Source organism: Rhamphochromis sp. 'chilingali' (assembly GCF_963969265.1).
Source record: "Rhamphochromis sp. 'chilingali' genome assembly, chromosome: 10".
Taxonomy (NCBI): domain Eukaryota; kingdom Metazoa; phylum Chordata; class Actinopteri; order Cichliformes; family Cichlidae; genus Rhamphochromis; species Rhamphochromis sp. 'chilingali'.
This window is the reverse complement of record NC_137937.1, coordinates 5,027,497-5,036,610: the sequence shown is the minus strand read 5'-3', so window position 1 is coordinate 5,036,610 and position 9,114 is coordinate 5,027,497. Positions and strand designations below refer to the sequence as shown.

Genomic DNA, 9,114 nt, shown 5'->3' with positions numbered 1-9,114 from the left:
ATGCTTGTCGGCTACCCCTTGTAGTCAAAGTGTGCATAAAGGGATTTCATGCAATATCAGGAGTTTCAAAAATGTGAACCATCCCACTGGATGGCTTCACATTATGTGAAAATGGGGGAGGGGGGATTCCAGTTATTCAATGGGACGCCGTTTGTAAACTGAATGATGCTGGAATTAGTAGCAACATTTTTCCACATTTAGCTCAAAGCCTTATTAAAAACATGTTTTTTCAAGTCATTTTTCACAATATTCAAATTTCCAAAGAGGAATTGGAAAATGTTCTTTCCCTGAAAATGTCTTTTACTGAAGCTGCATCTATCCTCTCCATCTCAAGGCCTACTCTGTAAGACTATTATAACAAGTAAGTTATATAGTCGCTTACATTTAATGCTTCATTGAGCTGTATGTTTAAGTGTAGAAGAAAACCAAAGATCAAAGACGACACAGTTCAGTGCCAGTTAGCAAAGATGATGCATTTTGTCCTTTGGATGTATCATATTGCTGGTCTCTGTCAGCCTCTGTGGACCTTCACCACCATCTGCACCACGCACGAGGGCTTGAGCCCATATTCAGATAGAGATGCAGAGTCGTTCACCAATAGCTTCCCAGCGACAGTCAGCCGGACTTCAGCCATAAGATATCCTACACACACAACAGAGGACAGAGATGAACCTCACAAAATATTTAAACATGTCAAAAACTATTATGTCAGGTTCCCTGAACACCACTGAAGATGCACACATTTTAAACACACTCCTTCTGTGTCCAAAACTCCTTAGCAGTGACAACAAAGTTAATATTTCAAAATCATCCTCAGTGCACACCTTTTCCCCCACTGTGGTCAAGATGCTCTTAGCTGTTTGGTTCCTCCTGCTCAGGATTTCTTCAAAGGAAAAAAGGAAACAAAAAGCAGTTTTAAAAGTTTTTTGTTGGTGGTGTTTTTGACTTTCAAGCTCAATCAAAGCAGAAAAAGACTTCAAAACAAATTCAATTGAATGGATGGGTATAATCTTCCATTGAAAGCCAGCAAGAAATAACAGTTTTTTAGAGAGTTTTGGTCATCATACACATAACAGCAATCACTGCGTTTGCAATATAATCTGTGACTATTATGAAAGTAACATACATAACTTGAAAAGCTAAAATCAATCATAACATTAAGCTCACCTTGTTTTTGTGGAGAAGGTGATCAGGCTTTTTCTTCACGTCCTGAGACCAGGTGCACTGGATCATCACCAGCTTGTATCTTCATCCTTTTTCACTCAGTGAAGTCTTTCTCTTTGTTCCCTTTGCAACAGAAAACTACCGTGTGATCACAGGTGAAGTTAGGGATATTTTTCCTGTGCAGTTTTTATAGTGCTTCATTTGGTGAAGCTGTTGATCCACTTTGATCTCAAAGGATCTCGACGGTGGAAAAAAGTAATATTTCTCCTTACCATTAGGCTAAATATAGATATAACAATTTATAATATGTCAGCAGCATCCCCATAAGGGAGGTCTCCCTGTAGTGTCCCGAATGCAGATCCATTGTGATAAGAGAGAATGGATCAGATTTGAATGTCCTCTGTAAAGTGTGCACAGCAGTAAATGGACAGCCGTTTGAATTCTGCTTGCAGTGTTTGAGGGAATGGGAGAGTCCACGGCCTTGGAAAGACTGCTGTGAAAATCACTAAAAACACTACAAACCTGCCCAGATAACCTTTGGTTCATTGGAGGAAGTCCACGGATGTCCTTCTATCCGTCCCTGTCTCACCTCCTGGTTGAGTACAGCAAGTGGAATTGTAAATTTGTTGTTTGTCCTCGATGTAAGGTAAAGTTATGTTTTCTATGCCTGAAGAGCTATACTAAATGTATTTTTTTAAAGCGACTTCTGTGTACCATGCTCCAGCGGTGTAGCTGTATGGCAGAAGAAATAATGACAGAGACACAAAGCTTCCAAGTTTTACTTTTGATGTGGGAGTGCCTTATTTGTAATAATGTACCATGCTGTGTTTTTTAATTCCCTTTTTATAATTCTCTATCTCTCTAATTCTCTCCAAATCAAATATAATTAGTGTTGGGTTCTATTGATGAGAAATTTGCTACTAAATGTGATCTTTACAGCTGCATTATGTCTGAATCATAATGATAATAAACCTGAAAAATGTAATTCATTCATAAATGTGAAATATAGTTAATCATACATTATGTTATTACTCATTCCTTAAGATTTAGTTATTTTATGTTGACCTGTCATTGTCTGCTGCTTCTTTAGCATTAGCTTGATGGCATTAATCACTTGTGCTATTCAGGCATTTTTTCCGTGTTTTTTTTTGTTAGCTTTATGATGACTGCTATTTTTTCTTCTAAATTGTTTAAGGAAATCAATGTCTATTTTATTAAAACCTTGTTATGCTTAATAAACAGTTAGGGTGTAAAGCATGCATGTTACAAGCACGTAGATGCTTTTATTTACAGTTTGTCGTTGGTTTCTTCTGCTTGTGCAGTTTTCCAGCCACCTTCTTCCCGTGCAGCACACAGTCCCAACATGATCAGATGATGCAGAACAGCCGTGTGGGTCAGCATCCCCTGACACCACACCCTGAACCCACCAGCCAAAGCCCTCCCTGCAGCTGAGCCACAAACCACATATTATCTCATTTAGAAAAATGTTTTGAGTAACTGACAAAACACGTAGTTAAGATTAATTTTTAGGGGTTTTGTTGGTTTTATAAACAGTTTAGTTTGAAACACACTGAATAATTCATTAACTACATTTTAAAAATCTGAAAAGCACTGTGGCGGGGCAGGGCCGTGCAGAGAGGTTTAAAGGGACGGGTGCTCAAAGTTAAAAAGGGGCACATTGAACCAGGTTGAATAACAACAACACACATTCATCAAGAATCTAATATGGGAAGAGAAGGGCTGTGTTGATCTGAGACTGTAGACATTAAAAAGTCCATAGGAGAGATGGTAGCTGATTAAACAAGTGTCATGAGATAATAACAAAATGCAAAGATTGGTGACAGCGCTTGGAACCATAAGGCAACAAAAAACTGTGAGAAATAAATTAGGCTCTGCCTGTGAATCACTCTTTGCTTCTCTTCTTCCTTCCATCCCATCATTTCATATATCACTCTCCACTTGCTATGTGAGAACAAGGCACAACTTGTCTGTGAAGGTTCTCAGTCATCCCGGTCATCGTAGTCTTTGCAAGCTCCTTTGAAGGCACAACTTGCTATTGCAATAAACTATAATCTAATTATCCACACCTAACAACTCTTGCACTTAATCTATAATAAAATGATGACAGAAAAATGTTATAGCACTGCCTTTAGTAGCCTCACACAGCTCCTGCTGTTTCCTCCTCATGTCCTTACCAGGCATGTCTGGACAATGTTATATCATGAGTAATATTTTAAAAAAAAATCCATCTAAATAAAACACACACATGCACGCACACACAGTGACATTTTAGACCTTCTTCAGAATACTGTATATACTATGGGCATCACGGTGCTGATCCATAATCCTTACATTATTATTTATTACTAGAGCTACAATAATAACGCAATGAGGAGGGGGAAGTAATAAATATGAAATAATGTATTTATGATGATTCCATTTGTTTCACTATCCACTCTGTGCAGGGGCAAAGCTTATTACATTTTTAAACTGTAGAGATACAATAATTTTACTGCTGTAAAATCCAACTTTTGTCTTATTTAAAATATAAATCTAATATAATCTGCTTCTTAATGTATGTTCTTTAAAATACAGCGTGTGTTTTTAATATATTATAATTATAATAATTATTATGTGGACATGCATATTAGATCGTTTTTTAGTGAAATATAATCCCTCCAGAAAGGCAGGAAAAGCCCGGAAACTTACTTTAAAACTAAATATGTTCCCTAAAACGGTGACAGAGCTACAGATCCATGACAGCCTTACACAGGTAGCCAGCAGCTGTGACCAGCACTGCTTGTGCAGTTAATAAAAGGACAGGTAATGTTTGTCGCGCTGTTGCACACACAGCACGCTCGTTTGTTTCAGTTCGTCAGTTGCCACAAGACAACTTACCAACGTGTACGTAATAAGCTAATACTCCTGGGTGCTATACACTACAGTGCACGCTGTGCACCTACTTACTGGGTTTGTCGCATCAGTCTGTGTCTCTGAGTTAACTTGTGTTTCTCCTACAGCTCCGGACCGCAACAAATGCGCGTGCTCTTTGTGAGCTCGTTCCCGGCTCGTAACCAGCGCGTTCTGCCGTCAAGGGCGATCATTGGTTAAATGTGATCATGTGACTGATGCAAGCCAGATCCTTTTATTTAGCAAAACTGTGATTAATAGTTAAATATTATTGTTGATGGGCACAGACAAGACTCCGCACGCACACACACACACATAAAAAAAATAATAATTTTTTTTTAAAAAGTTGCCTCAACAAAAGGGCACTTTGGGCACCCATCAGGAAAGGGGCGGGTGCTCAAGCCCCTCTAGCCCCCCCTCTGCACGTGCCTGTGGCGGGGTGTGGTTTGTGGCTGAGCAGCATCAGGGGAGGGGTGGAGCAGTGGGTGTGTGTGTGTGTGTCCATCCATCCCTAGGTGAAGCTGCACCCGATGAAGGAGAGGAAGAGCGCAAATAAGTGGGGCTAAAAACCACAGCACTTCTCAACGGTTTTTCAGATAGAATCAGATAGAAGCGCATTCTCCTTTATAAATATGTGTATCCCTTCGTTACCATGGGAACGAAGATAAAGGAAGTTGTAGAGTCAATGCGGACTTTGTGGACATTTGAAAAGGTCAGGAGTTAAGAGTGGGACACTTGGGGTTTTTTCTTCTTTTTTTCTTTTTCTTTTTGCCACAAGACCGGAAAAACGGCATGTGTCCCTAAGTTGCGGCTTCGGTACGTTGGGATCTACCTATCCGAAGAGGAAGACGCATAAAGGGAGTGACTTTTTTTTTTTTTAATTGGCAGATAATTTCAAATGCAGCGTTTCTATCAGCTCAACAAATGTCAGCACACACAAACTGTGTGTAGTGTGTAGCACAGTGCGTTGGTAGCCAAATCGCCGGCTGCGGTGTTTGACACGAAGAAACAAGAAATCAAGCTGAGACAAGAAGAAGGTTTAGAAAGACAAGACAGGAGAGGAAGAAGAGACGTTACATTTAAAGGTAAGGACTCCTCATTTAAAGATCACGTGTAAGTCCTCGTGTTTTTAAATCACATACTGGGTCTGTACAGGTAACATTATGTTTTTTACATAGTGTGAAACGTGCTACAAATCAAACTTAGGTAGACTGTGTTACTTAAAGGCTGCAGGAAAATACTCGGTTGTGTTTAAAAAGGTTAGTTTGCTGTACTGTGATGGATTTAAAGCAAATAAGGATCCTAACTGCAAAAGAAAATAATTTTCAAAAAGGTTGAAATATCTAAAGCAATGGCAGATTTAAAAAAAAACACACACACAATAAAAACAACAGACTGCAGGGAGGTTCTGTTCTGTGATGTCACAATCAAGCTGGTCTGAATAGAGATACAGTCCCGATCAAAAGTTTAAGACCTCTTGAAAAATTGCAACAAAAAAATAAAAAAGTCATATTTTGCATGGTTGGATCTTAACAAGGTTCCAAGTAGAGCTTCAACATGCAACAAGCAGAAATTGGACAAAAGCATTTTTTGAGCATCCAATTTATTGAAAACAAACAGAAAAATAAACAGAAATCAAAGTTCCAAACATGAACTCAGTAATGAATAGCTTCACAGCTATTGCTGATCACTTCAAAAAATTTGTTGCGGCTCTGTTATAGCATCACACAAACATCTCACATAAGCTCTATCTCTACAGTTTTATGTCGCACTCATAGCACACTATGCCCACATTTGTGGAGAGCAACCTTTGCATCATTTGTGGTAATGGGAAACAGTAAGGCATTTTGTACCAGGAGCTCGTTTTGCTTGTCGACCCCTAACAGTCAGCAGATAACATGTTAATCAGGTTATGTTATGACAATCCCTGCAGCACATCCATTTAAATGTCTTGGAGACGTGAGCGGGGGGGCCAACTTCACTCACTCTTCAAATCCAACAAAAGTGGTATCAAACGTTTGTGCTGCGTTTGTGCTGCAAAAATTTTCGTTTGTGCTGCTATCATTTTAAAGATATTAATAAAAATTTCTAGAGGTCATCAGAGGTCAACCAGCCCCCTCATATTAATGGAATCAAACAAAATTGGTGTCAATCAGTTGTGCTATGTTTGTGCTGGTTTGTGCTGCTAAAGTTGTCGTTTGTGCTGCTTCTGTTTTCAAAGACATTAATGAAAATGTAAAGGTCAAATGTACTGTTTATAAGATTGGGGAAAACTGCAGTCAGCTGAGACTGAAGAAGTCACTTGGATGAGTGACGAAACGTTTCTCCCACTGAAAGTGTCCGGATGAACAGAATCAACCTTTTGGAATTTACTTACCCGGATGATTAAGCACGCATCAAGACGTTGTTTTATTAATATTTTTAAAATGATAGCGGCACAAACAACAATTTTAGGAGCACAAACCAGCACAAACATAGCACAACTGATTGACACCAATTTTGTTTGATTCCATTAATATGAGGGGGCTGGTTGACCTCTGATGACCTCTAGAAATTTTTATTAATATCTTTAAAATGATAGCAGCACAAACGAAAATTTTTGCAGCACAAACGTAGCACAAACGTTTGATACCACTTTTGTTGCATTTGAAGAAGGTGGGGGGGCCAACTTCACTCACATTTTGGAGACCGTTGATCAAACGTAAATATGTCCAGTCACTTTTGATTCAACCTGCTTAGCTTGATCTCACATTTGCCGTTTCCTCTATCTCTATCCCCTGTGTGTGTCTGTTTGTGTGCTTGTGTGTTTGTGAGTGTGTGTGTGTGCGTGCGATGATCTCACATTTGTCATTTCTTCTTTCTCTCTCCCCTTGTCTTGTGTGTGTGAGTGAGAGAGAGATTATCATCTAACATTTGCCATTTCCTCTAGCTCTTTCCCCTGTGTGTGGGTGCATGTGTAAAGGTAAGAAGCTTAGTAATGAAGTAAATGAATTCATTGACGGGTGAACAAACAAGGGCAACACGGTGGCACAGTGGTTAATATAGTTGCCCGCACAGCAAGAAGGTCCTGAGTTCAACTCCACTATCAGGCTGAGGTCTTTCTGTATGGACTTCTCATGTTCTCAAAGTGTTTGTGGGGGTTCACTCCACGTGCTCCGGCCTCTTTCCAAAATCCTAGTTTGTGGAGAAACTCTGAAATGCTCTTAAGTGTCTAGGGTTGTCTGTATCTGTGTTAGCCCTGTAACAGACTGGTGACCTGTCGAGGGTGTACCCTGCTTCTCGCCCTAAGATAGCTGGGATAGGCTCGAGCTGCCCTGTGACACTGGAAAAGAAACACAGCAGAGAATGGATGGGTGGCTGATCTAACGTAAACATTTCCAGTCACTTTCAGTTCAAGCTGCTTAGCATGATCTCACATTTGCCAATTTCTCTATCTCTTCCCCCTCTGTTGTGTGTGTGTGAGATATTCTCACTTTTGCCATTTCTTCTGTCCCTTTCAACTGATCTGTGTGTGTGTGTGTGTGTGTGTGTGTGTGTGTGTGTGTGTGTGTGTGTGTGTGTCCCACATATTGCATACTCTGCTTTTGTCCTCAAATCAGGTAGGAAGTGTCTGTGTGGTTGAGCTGGTCTGGTCTGTCTAGACTTTCACTAGATAGATCAGGCTGCACCCACCTGTGAAACAGGTGGAGGGTCACCAGGACATGCAGAACTTGCTGACAGACTCCTGGCCACCTCTTGCCTCCTTAGTAGAAAGGGGCCACTCCCAGAGGCAGAGGGCTGTGAGGCACCGCCCGCTGGGCCCTCTCCTTTGGGAAAACCCTCAACACTGGGCCGAACCTTGGAGTTCTGTATGTCCATTCAGGCACACTCCATGCTTGATCTGTGGGCAATTCCTCTCAGAAGTGGAGGTCACGGTGGAGGCGTCGGAGGGCGGAAGGCGTTCCCTCAGTGGCTCTCCTCTTCTGAGATTCTGTAAAAACATAAGTCAATGTAGTGTAAGCAGCTTGAAATGAAAGTAACTGAACTTTTTTAAATTTCTGGGAGACGGTTGCTCACACGCGGGCGGCACAGTGGTTAGCACCGTTACCACACAGGAAGAAGGTCTTGAGTTCAGCTCTACCGTCGCTCTGTGTGGAGTTTGCATGTTCTTCCTGTTTTTGCGTGGGTTCTTTCCTTGTACTCCGGCTTCCTGCCACAGTCCAACGACCTGCAGTTAGTGGCAATAGGTAATCGAAGAGTGTAAATTGGCGATAGGTGCGAATGGTTTTCTGCGTCTATGTGTTAGCCCTGTAACAGACTGGTGACCTGTCGAGGGTGCACCCTGCTTCTCGCCCTAAGATAGCTGGGATAGGCTCGAGCTGCCCTGTGACACTGGAAAAGAAACACAGCAGAGAATGGATGGGTGGCTGATCAAACGTAAACATTTCCAGTCACTTTCAGTTCAAGCTGCTTAGCATGATCTCACATTTGCCAATTTCTCTATCTCTTCCCCCTCTGTTGTGTGTGTGTGAGATATTCTCACTTTTGCCATTTCTTCTGTCCCTTTCAACTGATCTGTGAGTGAGTGTGTGTGTGTTTGTGTTTGTCCCACATATTGCATACTCTGCTTTTGTCCTCAAATCAGGTAGGAAGTGTCTGTGTGGTTGAGCTGGTCTGGTCTGTCTAGACTTTCACTAGATAGATCAGGCTGCACCCACCTGTGAAACAGGTGGAGGGTCACCAGGACATGCAGAACTTGCTGACAGACTCCTGGCCACCTCTTGCCTCCTTAGTAGAAAGGGGCCACTCCCAGAGGCAGAGGGCTGTGAGGCACCGCCCGCCGGGCCCTCTCCTTTGGGAAAACCCTCAACACTGGGCCGAACCTTGGAGTTCTGTATGTCCATTCAGGCACACTCCATGCTTGATCTGTGGGCAATTCCTCTCAGAAGTGGAGGTCACGGTGGAGGCGTCGGAGGGCGGAAGGCGTTCCCTCAGTGGCTCTCCTCTTCTGAGATTGTGTAAAAACAAAAGTTAATGTAGTGTAAGCAGCTTGAAAGAAAG

General features: G+C 41.6%; 1 long non-coding RNA gene across 5 annotated transcripts; it reads right to left on the bottom strand.

Moving 5' to 3' along the window:
* Positions 1-385: 385 nt before the first annotated feature.
* Positions 386-7,687, bottom strand: LOC308404027. Of its 5 annotated transcripts, XR_013973045.1 has the most exons (6): positions 4,132-7,684; positions 2,456-2,612; positions 1,687-1,756; positions 1,168-1,287; positions 825-883; positions 386-642 (listed from the first exon to the last, which is right to left on the bottom strand). It is a non-coding gene; the product is annotated as an uncharacterized lncRNA (long non-coding RNA). The 5 variants fall into 5 exon arrangements; XR_013973043.1 differs by having other exon boundaries at positions 1,168-1,756; positions 4,132-7,687; XR_013973046.1 differs by lacking the exon at positions 2,456-2,612 and having other exon boundaries at positions 4,132-7,683.
* Between the last annotated feature and the right edge of the window lie 1,427 nt (positions 7,688-9,114).